Here is a 17,673-nt window from a genome sequence, read left to right on the forward strand (position 1 = left end):
AGGAGTGCCGTGCAACGTGAAAGTGTCCTAATGAATGACACTGCTCAAAAAGGTGCACGTAGGCTGTACGCTTGATTTCAGCCTTTACGGCTAGGCTGCGAAGAAAAAGAAAAATTTTCTGGCAGCTCTATTCACGAAACTTTCGCTCTCGACTGTTACAATAAGCAGGTCTCTTTATTTACACCACTGCGGCCCCAGAGCACCACGCTGACAGACGAGCTGTGGATTACTTCAGCCACCATATAATGGACTTTTCAGAGCAAGCTTAATTTTATTCAGCATTAGAGGGTATACGGTCACACGACACGTTGGACTCAAGCTCGCAGAAACGTGCCACAGTATGCGATGCAGAACGCGCAGCGAATTCCGGCGTCGAACGCGTTCGGTAACTTCTATCTTCATCGCCATCCGGAACATACTTGCGCTCACTTTGTTAAATATGGAAATTTATTGTTTGCGACTTGGCGATACGCCACGCTATAGAGTTTCTCAATATATTCGCTACAGAGCGAAATCTGGCGCTGCGGCGCTATGGTATGCATGGCTTGGCAATGCCGGTATACTGTGACTTCGGATTGACGTCGTTCTTGGAGAGCGAGCAGGATGCCTTGAAGACACGCCTGGCTAGCACCGTTCCGTCTGTTACAATGATTCCATTGCTACGGAAACCGCACGTAAAAAAACTGTTTTAACTATAATGTTATAGAAAAAAACATGTTTCGTTTCATTACGTGTGCTTGCTAATGGATGCACAATTATATGAAACGTTAAACGCATCAGCGGGCAGCTAAATGTGGAGGACAGACGAAAAGATTCGCGCTCGCTTTTGGAACAGTGTGTCGTCTGCTGGTCCATTTCTTCTCTTGATTCCGCGTTCTAAATGAGCAAACTTCATTGATTGATGTAATATGGGTGAGTGAAAACCTTTTATGTAGAGTATATTTTACTAACGCAATTATTTGTGTAGCCATGTCCACGTTTTAAGCGAAGCTTCGCACAACGCTAGCCAACACAAGCCTCGCACACCGATATGCAGTCATTCCCATGACGGCCCAGCACACTTGAGAAAAGTCCCGCAGACGGTGGCGTCAGATAATGAGAAACGGTATACGCCACGCATCTGAAAGCGCTGAGTTGCACGGGGGAAATTCGTAAAGGTATTTTATATCATTCCGCCATTTTGCATATGCATCCGTTTTTCTTGTGTCCAATTCTATTGTGCTACCTTGTTTGCTAAGGTGATGTTTGCAGCATTGGAATTACGTAGTATACGTGGTGTCCAGATGAAACCTCCGTCATTTAACATCAAATGAAAATAGAAATTTAACAAAATAATAATAATAATAATAATAATAATAATAATAATAATAATAATAATAATAATATATTGCTATAAAGAAGAACGTGTCATATTGCTATAAAGAAGAGCAAGGGTCAGCGTTTTGGCCTCCGGTGCTGGCAAACTATAAGTACACTATCGTTCCTCCAGAGCTGCCGGCGTGTGCGCACTGCTATGCGAATAAGAGACCGTAAACGTCGAGCTAACATTATGTAATGTTTCACTTAGAGCTGACTTTAATGCCGAGAGTTTGCACCGGTCTCTTTTCGTGCACCATCATGATGCGACGCCTCCGGCGCCATTGCAGGCGCTCCTTATCGCACCAGCGTTGTAAGACGCCTGGAAGCTGAGAGGGTGCTGTACCGTCTGGTCTGCAGCAGTTGCCTTACTTGCTGTGTCGTGCCAACGTGCTGCTGGATTACAAAGTGTTGATAGGATGGAAACTTGGATAATGACAACGAATGTCGCCAAGGGACTAAGAAGCGCGTGACGTGCCATGAAAGGAAAACGATAGGATTGACGATGACAGACGAAAAGACGCTGGTATAGATGAGAGAGACTGCGGTTGTGACTGATGCTCGAATTGCGGTTGAGAGAAAGAAATCTGTAGTTAGGCTGGCCTTGCGCGTGGCAGAGCAGATAATTGATGGTATAAAGAAAATGGGTGATAGGGTCGTGGAAACGTAGACAAGGATGAGATGCTATTACTTGGCAAGATGAGATTAAGAAATGTATGGGCATGAGATTGAATTAGCCACGCAATACAGGGGAAACTAGAGACCATTGAGATAGACCTTCGTCCTGCATAGTACAATAATTAAGCTGATAAGGATCACCAGTGATGATACTAACGAGAAAAGCGGAGGCCTAATTGCGGTCGCAGTGAATGAGAATGGGACATCTCCTATAGCGAGAGTGACTACTCAGTTTATATATGCTTCAGCACCAAAGTTGATACATGGTTCATGAATGAAGCTTTGAATGTGTAAGTCAGACAATACAAATTCTAAAGGATGCTTTACAATTATATTGATTCCGACACAAGCACTTCACATTCTTGTTCAACAGATTTAACGTATGAGAGGCCCAAAAGAGACATTTTCTTCAAATAATATTCCCGATATCTTTACTCTAGTACAGTGTTGCGTGAACAATAAGCGGTGGCAAGCTACACTGATATTCAATGTGACTTGTGTTGAATACTTTCGGTATCACGTGATAACTGTGCCAAACAGCTTGACCTTTCTTCCGGTGCTAATGCTCGTTGTGACGATCGTCTTGGGATTGTGATTTTTGTTATAGTATGCAGTGAATGTTGTTATTTTTTTCTCGTGTTTTTGTTTTACTGGCTTTCTTTTCCTGAGCGGTGTTTGTTGATTTCGGATAGTCGGTCGTTAAAGAGTCCCACCTTTCCATTTTTCATTACCTATTAGCAACTGTTGCAGCGCTAAGATTCCCATCCCCATGTGCAGTTTGTTACTGCCAACAAAATTAGAATGAAGAATAATTACATAAAAAAACAACGTTGGTTCTCATTACCAGTGCATAACTCTGAAGTTGAATGCCACGTCTCATAGACGTCTCCGGCAGTTATAATTTTGGCAGTGGCCGTTACGGTGTTCTTGCTTACAATGCGCTCGCTTGATGTTAGTGTAAGCAGCGCTTTCTAATTCTCTTTTAATGAGCTCTCGAAGGAATCCACAGGCCCGCCCGAACGCTAATTCGAGAGTGTTTTCAACACCGCACATAGTCACACGTTGGAAGGAGCATTTCAGCGGGGAGTCGGAGGGAGGTGGCAGAGAAATGTGATTACACGCGTCAACGAAGAGCAAGTTGCACTCAAAAAGCGATAAATATTTCACGCGCTGTTCTCGTGTGCCTCGTGACAGCACAGGGAGACGCGCGCTGGCCACGAATTTTAGTCGACGCAAGTTTGGGCATATGCATTCAAAAAACTAAATTAGCGCCCACCGGTGATGCATTCGTACACCGGTGCCTGTTCACACGGAGTCGGAATGGCATCACAAAGAAAGCGTCCTTACTCGGGCCCTATTATTTATTAACGAGGCGACCGCTCACCGTGTTGTGGCCATGCAAGTGTACGCGGACGAGACGCAATTGCAGATCATGCTGGTTCTTGCGGGCATTATGTTCCAGTGGTCAATTATGAGTAAACTACACGCAGAAGTCGCTGTCGCGATGGATAAAGCTCGCGTTCTCTTTGTCCCCGAATTAAAATTGTGAAAAGTGTGTCTTTAAAAAGCAGGCAAAGTATCTCTTGCATGATTGAGAGCGGCGAGACGTACGACTCTCGAATGCAGCCTTGCAGGAGCTTTTCGTGCGGTTATGTACAAGTTTTACTGTTATATACAGGGTAATGAGCGCGACGAACGTGACATTCTTGCACACGATTTCCCAAGAGAAGCGGACATACTTTGCCGCCGATGACGTGAGCTGCAGAAGAATAATCTACAAAAATTCATTAACTTTGTTGATGGGTGTCTTGCGGGCAGTTGTCTAAATGGCGAAATTGGAGGCAGTGCACCCACCTCTTAAGAATCTTCGAAGTCGCACCTAGTTCTAGATACTTATCAGTCGAAGGAAAATCGAGACTGTGCACGTGTCGCTGCGCTTCGGACGTGTGAACGCCCCGAAAAAAAGCCTGGGGTGAAGTTCGGATGATATCGTGCCGCGGCAATTCCTGACCCGACGCGACAGCCGCCCAGGCTTGCCGCGCAAAGCGTGCCGTGTGAACAGCAGTCGCGACTGGCCGAGACGTTCGGTTGCCAACGTCCTCGCGTCAGGCGGAGTTTCGGTCGTATACGACAGTGGGGACGCCTTCTCTGCGCCGGCCCGGCGCTCGGTTTCAATATTGCCTGGAGGATTTACCGTTTATGTTTCATTTCAAATATGTTTTATTAGGTGCGAATATGAAGATGTTTTAGAAAAGAAATGAGGGTGCATGAAAATGTTACTGCCTTCAAATTGGTCGTTCAAACAATCCGCCTAAGGCACTAATACAAAGGTAATAATTATTTTTTTTTATAATTATTCTCGCGAAGCTCACGTTATTAGCGGCAAAGTATGCCCACTTGGCCACGGAATTCCTCTGCCAGAACACAACGTTGGCGGTGCTTATAACCTTTTTATTAAAAAAATGTGTGTTGTGCAAAAATTAACCCTGTATATAAGGCTGAAAAGAGTGACAGAAGATAGAGAGGGAAGGCAGGGCGGTCAACCAAACGATCGTCCGGTTTGCTACCCTATATATAGACTGGAATTAAAGGAAAGGGGAATAAAGACAGGGAAAGAGTGAGCACCGCGCGTTCGCTGCAGGACACGCAGCATTATGCTGTGTTATATAATTGCAATGGACTCGCTAATTTGTGTTTGCTTTTAATTTATGTAAAACTACCCGTCACGTTCTTTAAGTGTATGTCGAGAAAGTATGGGACAATTTATGCCTTACAAATATTTAAACGTTTTGTTTTGTGTTTTGTTGTCCAGCAGGTGGTCACATTTTTGTCACGTGTGGTCACAATTCGACATAAATGCACTGCTAGTGGCGTCCGACAATATGTGGCTTCGCCTCATAGTGGGAATGGCTGTTCAGTGCCAACGAGCGATGCTCTCTGATGGAATACAAGATAAGAAGCTGCCTGTTACCAGTTATACTACTACTACTTCTACTACTGTTACTACTACTACTACTACTACTACTACTACTACTACTACTTCTACTACTACTACTTCTACTACTACTGCAACAACAACTACTACTACTAAGACCCTCAAAATCACCATGGCTACTACTGCCCCCTACCACCTTCATAACACTTCTAATAACTATAATGATGAAGGGGACAGTAGTGATGCAGATAATTGTCCTCACTACTGTTAGACACGTGACTAAAATCTGCACTTTAACTGCGCATGTTTTCTTTCGTTTCTTTTTACCCCCTGTGGTTGCTAAATTTGTCCTTTTTTCTCTTTTTTTTCTTTCCGTACGTACTAATGTGTTGCATATTCTGCTATGTGTACCACCGTGCTTTCTTTTTAATTTTAGATTTCATAATATCAATATTGCGATGTCTCCCCCTTCCTTGGAATTCTCCAAAGAGCAAATGTCAGTTTCTGTAATAAATAAACAAACAAATAAATAAATAAATAAATAAATAAATAAATAAATAAATAAATTATAAATAAGTAAGATACAACAAAGATGCACTGCGAGCGGACCGGTGATATACTAATATTGCAGAATACGGTATCAAGAGATTTGCCGATAGACAGCAGGAACAGGGGAAACGACTACGCAACGAACGCCGAAGGTGCGCAATGATCGTCAGAAAATTTGGCGATCTCGTGCCGGGGAAAGGTGTCCTCTTCATGGCGCGGCCAGAACAAGCCAGACCACTCATTTGCGACGCTGTCGGAGGCCGACCGTCATTGGTATATAAGACGCGTTATTACCACATCTCTACACGTCTCAAGAGCTATGAGAATAGCGCGGGAAAGACAGTCTGTATATAGGGGAATGTTGCACCCCGAACCTTTCCTTAATGTGATCTTGGAACGCGCGAGCCGGCGCTTGCCCACCATCCTGAAAGGCTTATCGGGATGCCACAGTTTTCCTTTATTTTTTCAAAGACCTTTAAAAATTTGCGTTACAACTTAAAATAAACAGAAACAGACTAGATCAACCAAATTACGTGATCTGAGATGATCCGTTAAATATGGAAATGGAAACGACTGAAGATATACAATAATCATAAAAATCTACGGTATACTCCTCCGTTGCAGACCTCATGGGTGCATGTAATTTCGAAGACTCGCGGGCTGGAAAACGCTCATTATCTGTGTAATGAGATTAGAATGCTTAGATTGACGTGCACACTTTTGCCGTCACTAAGACTGGATAAGGTTGCCGCTGCGCCACCTCATGACAGCTCATTAAAAAAAAAGTGTGTAATACTGTTTTAACATGCGGCATGTTACAACATTATTAGACACCCTTTTTTTCTTTAATGAGCTACCATGAGGTGGCGCAGCGGCAACGGCATGCGACATGCGGACTCATCACCTTACGTTAAGGCTTTCGGCAAACGCATATAGTCTTTAAATGGTTACAGTAGCCTCTATTATACAGGGAGGTTTCGTTCAAATGAATAATATTTTGATGACCTAGTGGTTGGGAAAAATAGTTTCGCCAAATTCATCTGCGGGAACTGCGAAATGTCGGACGACTGGCTAGGTATCTTGTCGCCCCGGTGAAAAGTTAGCGACGTTGTGTGTATTTCAAGGTAGAAATCCGCCTTTTCACCTGTGTCCAGCTCCTTTGGTAAGAACTAGACAGTGGTCGGGTCGTGACGTCAGCGGCCTCTATGGCACAATCCAAGAGTGCAGCGCACAGAGTTCGTTGGCGGACAGCTGCCAGATATTATACACAGTGACGGTCATCAATGAATGAAATTTGCTGGTGCCCAAAGGTTTGTGGGGGTCCGGCAAGTTGCGTTCTACACCGGGTAGCTTGTGGCCGATCAATGTGAACGCCACTTGTATGACCATTATTTGTGTCTCTTTCGTTTTATTTTCGAGCGTGAATATGTACACGTACGGCGTCCTCGTCGGTCCTCGAAGTCACTTTTTCCTGGCAGTCGCCTTGTGGGCATAGACGCTCACACATACCTCCTGCACAACTGTAAATGCCGGTGACCGTTGGGTCCGCTAATTTTTGTTATATAGCGCCGTCTCATTAAAACTACCTGTCAGTACTAATTGCATTGTAGGCGGTTTTGAGCAATGTGTGTTTTGCTTTGTTTTATTACAACATGAGTTAAATACTCGAAACCGTGTTTGCGGTCTCCGTACTTCTTTCGAGTACCCTAACAACGGCGCCGCCATTGCCTTGTAGTCGTCTTTATCGTGGCGTCTTCAAGTCGACGCGTTAACGACGACGATGACGACGAAATAAATAAATATAGCGGTATATTTTTGGTTTGCAATTATCTTGTGGACCGTATTTTCCACGTTGCTCAAGCAGCACGCAAAATAAGCGCAGCTGAGAAAATGAGTCGGCCACGGTACTTCCATAAGAAGGTTAATAATCAATAAGACAGGCCGTCCGGAACCAGACAGCCACACGCCGTTCACTTCCTGAAGTCATTAATTACGCCAACTGTCGACGTAGCAGCAGGCCGGAGACTATCGTCTCAACGCAAACAGGACTGTCGGAGCACCTTCTTTACTTTACGAAAGCCAGCAGTTGTAAAATATAAGAGAGAGAGAGAGAAAAAAAAAAGAGACAGCCACAAAAGAACAAAGAACATTCATCACCAGAACATTTGGATGCTGACAAGCGCGTAAGTTGGCTGAAATGGTGCGCGCCATGCTGATGCACACGCGAAAGAGAGAGAGAAGGGAAGAAGAAAAGGAAGGGAGGTTAACACGGGAAAAGAAAGCAATCGCGACACCGTGGTTGTTTTCGATATCGGTGTAGAAAGCACTGCTGCTGGCGAGGCTTTCCCCGCAAAACGGGATGACAGAAAGTATTTTTTTTTTTTGTTCTAGTTTACATTGTGTACGTGTGTACGTGGGCGCACGTCTTGCTTGCGTTGGGCGCCGGCACGTGGACGTGCCTCTTGTGCGCACTGTGTAGTTCCCCCGGTGTCATGTCCCTTCATTTTACAACAACGGCGTTGAGGAAGAATGACTCTGGGCGTCATCTATCTTCTCGCAACAGGAAATAACGGGGACACCTCTCGCCATCCGCTGCCCACTTCGACGTGCGACCCAGGTTGGGGAAATCCGAATGCTGCGCGCGCTACTTTCGACTCGTTTGATTATGTTTCTTTCGAAGCGTGGCTTCCCCGACAATCCTCCCGAACTCCCCGGTCTCCAAATCACACGCTTCAACTCATTTCTCCACTTTCAGGTGCTTTAAACATACTTTTTTCTACATGGGTATAGGGTGCTAAAGGGCTTGTCGATTAACACGACGGCTTTAAATCGGTTCCCTTGTTGCAACTTATATTCGAGGGCGGACAATTAACAAGGTCGGCATTTATAGATTTCTGCATTTGTGTTCCGTGTGAGTGCATGGAACTACGTACCTTTATATGTGTGTGCAAATCTTGCCAATGTGCCACTAAATTTACAGTTGCAAGACAGCGCCTCTGCGGCGTGAGCTTATTTTCCTTCGATCGTTTTCGTGCAGCTTGGTTTCGACGATGTTCGCCAACCGATTCGCCCAGCTTGCCGTTTTGAAGCTCAGTTGCGTGGCAGCCTCTATTAGACCCTTTCCACTTTCATGTTGATATTGATTGATTGATTGATTGATTGATTGATTGATTGATTGATTGATTGATTGATTGATTGATTGATTGATTGATTGCGACTAATATTGTACCGTATAAAAACAGGTGACTCGTAACCCCGATACCCAATAATTTCATATCAACATTATCAGTGATTTGGAATCAGAGTGCGTTCGTCAATCATTGCTTAGATTAAGGCCTCCGATGAGGCGCAACGGCAAGCAGAGTGATCGCTCGAGTTTCGTTATTGCAGGCGAATGAAAGAAAGACAATCCTCTCGTCAGAGCCTTCACCAGCAAACGCCATGCGAGCTACATGTGTGCGTGATAGAAACAAGAACACAACTTGTCGCTCTCCCCTACAGGCTCCCCTCACCTTGCTGGTATCGCTTCATCGACACCCACATGCATAGCGCTGCGTTCGGCATACACCACTTACTTTCCTTTTAAAAGCTTTGAAACTTTCGGACGCGGTCATGTGCCGTGCTCGGTGTGGAGACCCGCTAAACCTAGTGAGGCATGTGAAAAGAAATGAAGCTGCCTTAAGTGTTCGTTAATTTTTAAATATTTCCTTTTTTTCTGTGTTCTGTCGGCTATTGAGAGCGCTAGTGGGGCGGTTCGGTTTTCAAAGGCTCGAAGAGGGGTGCGCACTGCCCTTCGCTAAAAAAAGAAAAGAAAGAAAGAAAAAGAAAGGGAGGCTGCGTTCCCGTTTTGCAACTTGCCCTTCGGTTCGTGTTACAACTTTAAAAGTCGTTAGAACCGTTTGTGAAGCAAAATCCTCTTCCTCCCCTATCTCCATTGTGAGTCGGTTATACGCCGACTCGGTCAAGCTACCCTTTTTTTTTTTGTTCATTTTTTTGACAAAGACGCGCGATGCGCTGGAAGAACATGGACGGCGGCCTTGTATATTCAGCAGAAACGTTTCATATCGCCCACTCACGATCGACGTATAGTCACGCACCCACAAGCAATAGCTCGGGGTTGATTAACTCGCACGTTGCCGAATCAGCGAAGGAATATTTTGGCACGCCACAGAACAGCATTGGCTTCTGTCGATATCGTCGGTAGCAAAGCGCAAACCAGGCGAACCGCCTCGCCGATGGTCGCTGCGCTGTTTAAGCCTGCGGAACTAAATGCCATCGGATCGCGTCTTACGATCACTCCAGTGCTTAAGTGCTGGGTGCCGCTTCACAGAACAGACGCACTTTCGTGTTTATTTTTTCCGTTATTATTTACTGCGTTGTTTTTTTTGCGTCTTTTCTTTTTTTATGTATGCACCAAGGTACTTATATTGCTTGACTATGGGTATGACTTGCTCCGACGTCGTTGATACCCCGTCATTACGCGTTTCTTCATTAGAGATCATATTTCACGATTTCTCTTTGCTCACGCCAGGGCTGCCCTCTGACGGCTGTAACGGCGGCGTTTTAAATACGGGAGAGGGAGTTCTTCACTGCTCCAGCAAAACCTCAGCAGTGGTACTACGGCTGGTGTCGCGGGGAGTTGTGGGGTGCAGGAGATAAAATGGCGAACGTGCGTGTGCGAGGGCGAAGGAGGGGGCCGGCGACACGCGGATCTATGGGAGACGTACGAACTCTTTTGTTCCCACAGGGTCGGGGACCGTTCTCTTTTGAACTTTTGTTAGTCTGTTTCGTCCGCCTTTGAAGTGGCAACCGGTTTCCTCCTCCGCGTCTCGACGGGTGTTTTTGTGCGTAGACTGATTGTATTTTTACTTCTCTAGAGAAATTTAGCTATTCACGGAAGACTCTTCGATGACTGTGAACAGTGTGACCAAGAAAGTGAACGGTGTCGAATACGTAAGCCTAACCACTGGAAGAAAGCCAGAAAATGCGATGGCTACGAGGAGTGCTTACAATGTGCGCCGTGGATGCTTAAGTAAATAAATAAATAAAGAAAGACATAAATAAATAAAAGGAAGAAAGGAAGACGAAAGAAGAACGAAACTGTCAGCGCAGTTGCACTCTGAACAGAGTAACTTGCATAAACCTGCATATTATTTTATTTCTTTTTGCGTTTTTTATAAGAAAGTGGTCTTGCTTACAGTAAGCAACGGCGGGAGCAACGTGCGTTTGTTGTATCCTGCTTGTTCTTCGTCTGACTTAAATATAACACCGACAATAATATATACAGGGCCAGTAAACTCTTGCCGTCCCATTCAGGCGTAATCGTTTGGGCATTGTGACACGGCCACCTGCAGTGTCGGGAAGTTGCACCCTGCGTCTTCTTTGTTGCTTCGACTGATCTCAGCCTTAGGCATCGCTGTACTACGTCGTGCATTGCGTAGATCGAATGGATCGGCGCTTGATGTGCCCCTGTCTCACGTTGCAGCCATCGCCCGCTCTTTCGAAGAACGAGGGAGCCAAGTCGACCGAACGCGTAATTTTCGTCCGTAGCGCTGACGGCACGAGCGGAAGAGATGGCAGCTCACTCGAGTTCCATGACCACAGGCGGTCCCGAACCCGAAGCAACCCCGCTGCTTCCGCTGTGCTTAAACCTCAGAGTGATCACTGTGTATAGCCAAGGGTGGCGGGGGCTTGTTGCCGGCGCCATCGGTAATTACTGCGTGTAATGGGCGGCACTTGCGGGTCTAGCAACTCCAAAAGCCACCGCGTGAACAACTCCCTACGCTGTTGACATTAATTCGGCAGCTTTTACTGTTTATTTGTTCTTTCATATTCCCTGTTCTTATTTTCTGCTCACCGGAGAAAGTGACTGCATGCGTCCGAAATAGTTTTGAGCGTTGAAGCGTGAGAAAAAAAAAAAAAAAAAAAGATTCTTTCAGTTTCATTCCACTTGCATTCCTGGCTCTTTGCAACCTTAGGACAAGGGTGTACTGTCGGCTCCAAGACTCTACTAAATGGTTCCCTTACTGAATTAGTAAAGGCAAGGCGCAGAAGACCAGGACTCAAGAAGAACACAAACGACAGGACCGGCGCCTTATTTGAGCAAATCCCTTACTGAGCTGTGTAACCTGCCGCAGGTTGTTTACCATCTCGAAGATCTCTAATATAGCTAAACTTTCGAACAGAGTTGTATTCCTTGTTATCATGTTACTATACGTCATTACTCGTTTGACCTTCTTGCCAGTTATGCCCTCCTCTCAATCGTCAACTTATCGGGTGGCATAGCTTTTGCACTTGCAAAGAAAGTCATGCCGAACATGTGTCTCCAATATCAGTAACGTGATCCTCCCGCGTCCATGAGCTGCAACGTATCTCGGTGCCAGACAGACGTGAAGAAAATCTGCACTTAAGCTCCACCTTCTGCCGAGTTTATGGCGGCTGAAACCCACTCATACAAGCAGCGCAATAAACAACACTACCTTTTTGTTTTATATCTATCTCCACTCCCTTCTGAAGCCCATGGTTGCAGCGCAATATTTTGCCTTAGAAGCCGACAATGCCAGACACGCCAAAAGCATTGCGCCCAATCAACAACAAGAACAACAACAGAAAAACGAAACCAGAGCAGCTGACATGGCCATCTTTGTTGGCATATTGTGATTGATTCACTCTGTGCCATAAACGCAAGAATAGAACACTGGGCCAAGCGAAAGTGTGAATTGCGTCGTTTGTTTCGGCTGCGATGCTTAACGGGTAAAAACAAAACAAAAAGAAAGCAAGGGCGCTGTATGTTTTAAATGAGTGTCGTAGGCCTATTAGCCTGAGCGTGCTCAAGGGAAGGGCACTTTGAGCGCTCCAAGCTAGCGCTTGTAGCCGATTAGCTACACTGCAGCTCCCCGCTTCAACACCGTCATCCTCGTCCCTTCGCGCCTGCTACCTTTCGTTTTGAGGCTCGAGAATCGCGGTGCGCACCGCCTAATGAGCGCGATGAAGCGGAAGCGCCAACCGCGCTCAACAGATGGCTCTGAGTTTAGCGCTTTGTTTCAAACCGACATCTACGTGAGGGCTTTCTCATCCGCGCGCCCTCTGTTGATTGGGACTTACAATACGCGCTCAACAGCGCTTCCTTGTTTCGAGAGTGGCGGAGGTCTTCCATGTCCAGGGTTGCACAGCTACGTTGTTCCTTGCGTGTTCCTTGTTCCTTACAGAGATGAGTCGGCGTATTGTTTTCCAAGTTTTGAAGACGGGCTGGGCAGGACGGGTTTCCGGTTATCGGTGGGGGTCTTGTTAACGAGTATACCGTTACCTCTCGGCAAGTCGCCTGACAGGAGATTACTCTGCGTGTCGGTGTAGGGTGCGATACCGATACCGGCGGGGTTGGGTTTCTGCGCGATTTTAAAAGCAGTGGCAGCTGCGAGCGGCGATCTATCATTTGCAGCCGGTGATGACACGTGGGCGCCGCCAGTTTGGTTCCGTCTTTGTCCGTCTTTTGCGTGTGTGCGTATGTCGTAACAGCTACAATCAGCGTGTGTGCATGGGAGCGTTACGTCAATTCGACGTCGATCATTTGCGACGCGCGCTTAGGTGCGCCGTATCTGTACTCCGATGCTCTATTTCTAACAATATTATACGTATAAACACTCGTTATGTAGTGTCGCCTACAACTGCGACTGCTACTACAGCATGGTAGTACCTAACAGGCTTTACGTTGGGGCCAACATCTCCAAAAAATAAATAGAAAAAGAAAAAACTAGAATTCGAAGTATAGTTAGTTGTCGTAACAATCACCGCTCCCTGTTGCACAAGATTTCTGTTTGTAAGCACACAGTCCAGTTGTCAGACTTCTAGTTATGCCAGAATTCTTGCGGGAGCGTGGAGTTCCCTCTATCAAATTAACCAGCTTCAGTATTGAGGACCCCAGAATATTGTATTTGTTTATTTGTTTGTTCTTCAGATAGCCTTATTAGGGATATTACATGAGGGGTGGACATGTTTATTGACGAGTGGTTTCTCCGACAGTGGCCTATTGAAGTGCGCTACAGTGGAGTGGCACACATCTTCTTCGAGGAGGAAGTTCCAGTCACTTGCTGTCCCAACAAAGAAGTACCTAATGCAGAGTAAAAGGTTTTACACTCAATAAAGGCTTAATAGGCTTATCGCCAATATATATGACTTCTATACGTCCTTCTTACGTAATAGAAGCAACCTCTGTGCCGATTGAATGGTGCTAACGATATAGGCAATCTGCTGAGAGGGTGTACTATGGCAAAATAATAACAAAAGGGCGTGAAATGTTGTGAGCAAGGGTGTCACAAGTATGTACGCCATTATTACCCCCTTATGAATGTAAATCCAGATATAAGCGCGGGTCGTGGATATACGCTTTTCGGATGGCGTATGCACGAAGAGTTGCTATGGACAGGCAAGATTGCTGGATGATTGCTAGATGAGTTGCGATGCAGGCAGTCTCTTGCTATGTTAAGTTTTTTTTTTTCTAAGTCGTGAAAATGAGCTCGAAAGCTCGAAGCGAACTATAGACACATCCTATGTGCCTATTGCGCTTGCATGATTCTGCCACTTGAAGTGAGCCTCTAATGCTAGAACTCAACACCACTCCTCGGTAATGAAAGACCCAACAATATTATTGAACCCTTGTTTTGGAAGTGTAGCTTCTCTTTGTGGAACCTCACCGGGTTTTCGCGACTGTGGGTGCTGTGTGGCTTTCCCCTAGAGGAATAGGCCAACCAATCACAGCGGAGGACGCGCGTGACGTCACAACCGCTAGGTTGCTTGCACCACCACCAAATTGCTCTCGCCTCCGCGCATTTACGGAAGCGGCGGTGGCGGCCGTGCGGGAGCAAGAAAACATAATAGAACGAGAAAACACAAGCTCATGTTCCAAGTCTTTATGCACTGACCAGAAGATTCGCTGCATGTAGATTCCAAATTGTTGAATCTGCTGTTATTTTATTCCTTGAGGTAAATAAGTTAAACAGGTCATCAGATAATTCTTGTTATTTAGCCGATTATGGATACCGCTTTTCAATGTAATGTCCCTTTCTTCAAGTGACCCAGCTTAACTAGAAAATTTGTTTTATAGACCAGAGGCATTTTCTTAAATTCTTCTAAGGAGCAAGTATATATATATATATATCTCGATGTTCGGTCTGCGAACGGTTGGCACACAATACAGTGAACAGTTATTTCAACAAGTACACAAACTTTTCACATATACGCTTGCAATTTGGGTTTATTGGATATCTATCCCAAGCGGTAGACTTAGCGCGTGCAGAACAGGTATAATTGAAGTGACAGGACTCGCTTTGTGCTAACTCGCAGCAGCTTATTTCCAAGTTCTTGACAGTTACGTTTATACCATGGCAAGGGTTCACTGCTTCACAACCTTGCGGCTATAGATACCACGGTGCAAAAACAGTAAGCGCTTCTAATCCTACCTTGAACAGCGCCTCGTTGAATTTTCTTACATCGAAAGTTCTCAATTCGCGCCTTTTGTTCATTTCTTTTCCCATGTTTAGTGTTCATAATACAACATTGCAATTCATAACAATTTCGAAGTTTCGTAGTGTAATGCTACGGAGGATTACTTGCCGGTAAGCAAGGCCCCTTTATCACGCGTCGATGGCATGAATCGACTGAACGGGCGCGACACTAAAAAGCGGTCTTGACGAACGTGCGACAGCAGATAAGTGTAATAACAAAAATACGAAGACACGCCACGCAACGTCTGAATATAAGGGGCAGCATGCCTTATCCGGGCCGAGCTCATCATGGTGCGCTGTTTGTTTTTTTATCTGTCATCTATATGTCCATGGTGGCCGTTGCGGGTTCAGACGTGGAGGAATTATGGCTATTATTTTATGACTCAGCGCTGCTTCTGCATGTGCGGTCGCCACCATCCATTAGCGTATAGCACATGGCTTAAGGCTACGCGCAAATATCAGGGCTCTCATTAGAAACAAAGGAATTTGCATAAAACCATAAAAATTATGCGAGTTAGTCTATGGCAGAACTGAATGGTGAGTGTACTGACATGGCAGCTCCCGTGTCTATTTGCTTGTCTTATATTCAACGTCCTTTAGCGTGGGCCTTTTTGGTGAAGCCGGGCAGGATGTTGAATCGAGCTAACGGAGCGAGAGGAAGGAAAAAAAAAAGAAGATGGCGTTGGGCTTGACGCGGAACAAATGCGGGAAGCATCTATATAGTCGGCGGCGTCTATAGCTCATTTCCATTCACGATTACAGGCACACAGGAGGAAGATTCTTCCCGGAGCTGCGTGACGTAATTAATGTAAGTGAATTCGTGGCCGCTTCATTAAGTGCGATGTGGAACTAAGTTCCCGATGCGGGGAAGGGGAGGGTTGTAGGACCGCGGGCGCGCGCTGAGTTGAGACCGCGGGTCGGGCGGAACCTGCACAAAGGGGCGATTTTGTTCCTTGTAGGTATTAGTCAGAGAAGTCCCGCGCGCGCACGTTCCTTTCTATTCATTTCAGCTTGCCGTGGCGTTAATTAGGAAGATTCGGGTACGCTGGCCTAGCTTTAGGGATTGACTTTCACGCGTCGGTGGGGTCTCATTGGAGCCCTTGGCGTGGTATGTAGGCCCGGAGCTTAACCTGGTGCTCTCAGCCCAAAGTGTACCGCCGGAAGCTGTCAGTACGTGTTAATTCACTTTTTCGGCGAAACTGTACGTATGACACGTTTAAGTGGCTGTCGCTATAGCGTTGCGACAGATCTGATGAACAGAGAAAAGCAGCAGGGGCATCGGAAATGGAGCTAGACATGTTAGTTAATGTACAAATTGCGCATACTCCTCAGGTTGACTACTTTGACTACATGTAAACTAATTTGCCTCCCTATAAGGCTTCCTGTTTCACCTATAGAAACTGTACATACTATTTGCAGGCAGAAATGATCAACAGTTAAGTCTATTTCTTTTCTACCTATTATTTTTTACAGAGTACTCGTGAGATGGCTTGGGGAAATACTTTAGAAGTTAGCCAACGAAATGTGTGAAACGATTAATATACACACTCTTAAAAGAAATTCTTGTGTTTCCGCGATTATGAGGCTGGTTGTAGTGCAAGACTCAGGATTATTGTGACCACTTGGTTTTTTTTTAACGTGCCCCTAAATCTTAGTAAACGACAATTCTTGCATTCCAGCTCGATAGAAATGCGGCCGCCACGGCACGTATTGAACCCACGACCTCAAGCTCAGTAGTGTAACACGATAGCCGCTGTGCTATCACTGGGGATAATGCAGTTGTGTTCTATCGAAATTCTCTTGCTATTGCAGGAACATACTTCCGGTTTCTTTGCAGAACGCAGGTGTAGATGTATGTGTGCGCTGAAAATGTCACAATTTTCTTAGGGAAACATGATGTGGTAGGAGCTTATTGGTGCAATGATCGAACAAAGGAAGGAAAATAAATGTTCAGAATGCATTATGCGTGCTGCTCTGAATTCGCTTAGCTCAGATAACGTATCATCTGTGCATGGTACACTAGTGTTAGTGTTAGCGATGAAGGCTAAAACGTAATAGTCAATACAGAAAGTAAAGCTGAAAGAAACTATCTATGTCACTCAATATTCAGATGTGAAGGTGAATTGTTCGAATAGACTTAAACATCTTCAGCTGCCTTTGAGCACTTTTTTTCCTGAGGTAGAGTTGCACATAGCTGTAGTCCAAGCGGCGCTTAACATTGACTATTCGCAAGTGTAATTACTAGATGTTTAATAGAATTGCTAATATTGCTTATTCGTTGGCACCATTTTTTTTCTAGCGACTGAAGCACTCGCTCAGAGGGTCACTAAAGCTAAGCACAACTGTCGTAGCGCTGGTACTTTCTAATCACGTCCTGAGGCTCTGATTTCACCAAAACCGGAATCATCAATCACCAAACAACCTGTGTACGTAGGAACCACTCCATCGGTGCCCAGCATAATTAAGTGGATGCGGCGACCGCCTGCTCAATCCAAGGACTTCGGGTGATTGTGGCAATTAAACGATCGCCCCTCCACTAACACAATACGGGAATTCCAAAGGAAAAGGCGGGGTCTGCCAACTCCCCGGTGATTTTCTCCACGCGCTTCACGGCTTCGAGTAGTTTGTGTTCGCGTAAGCCGGGGCGACACCGCG

Source organism: Dermacentor andersoni, chromosome 7 (genome assembly GCF_023375885.2).
Source record: "Dermacentor andersoni chromosome 7, qqDerAnde1_hic_scaffold, whole genome shotgun sequence".
Taxonomy (NCBI): Eukaryota; Metazoa; Arthropoda; class Arachnida; order Ixodida; family Ixodidae; genus Dermacentor; species Dermacentor andersoni.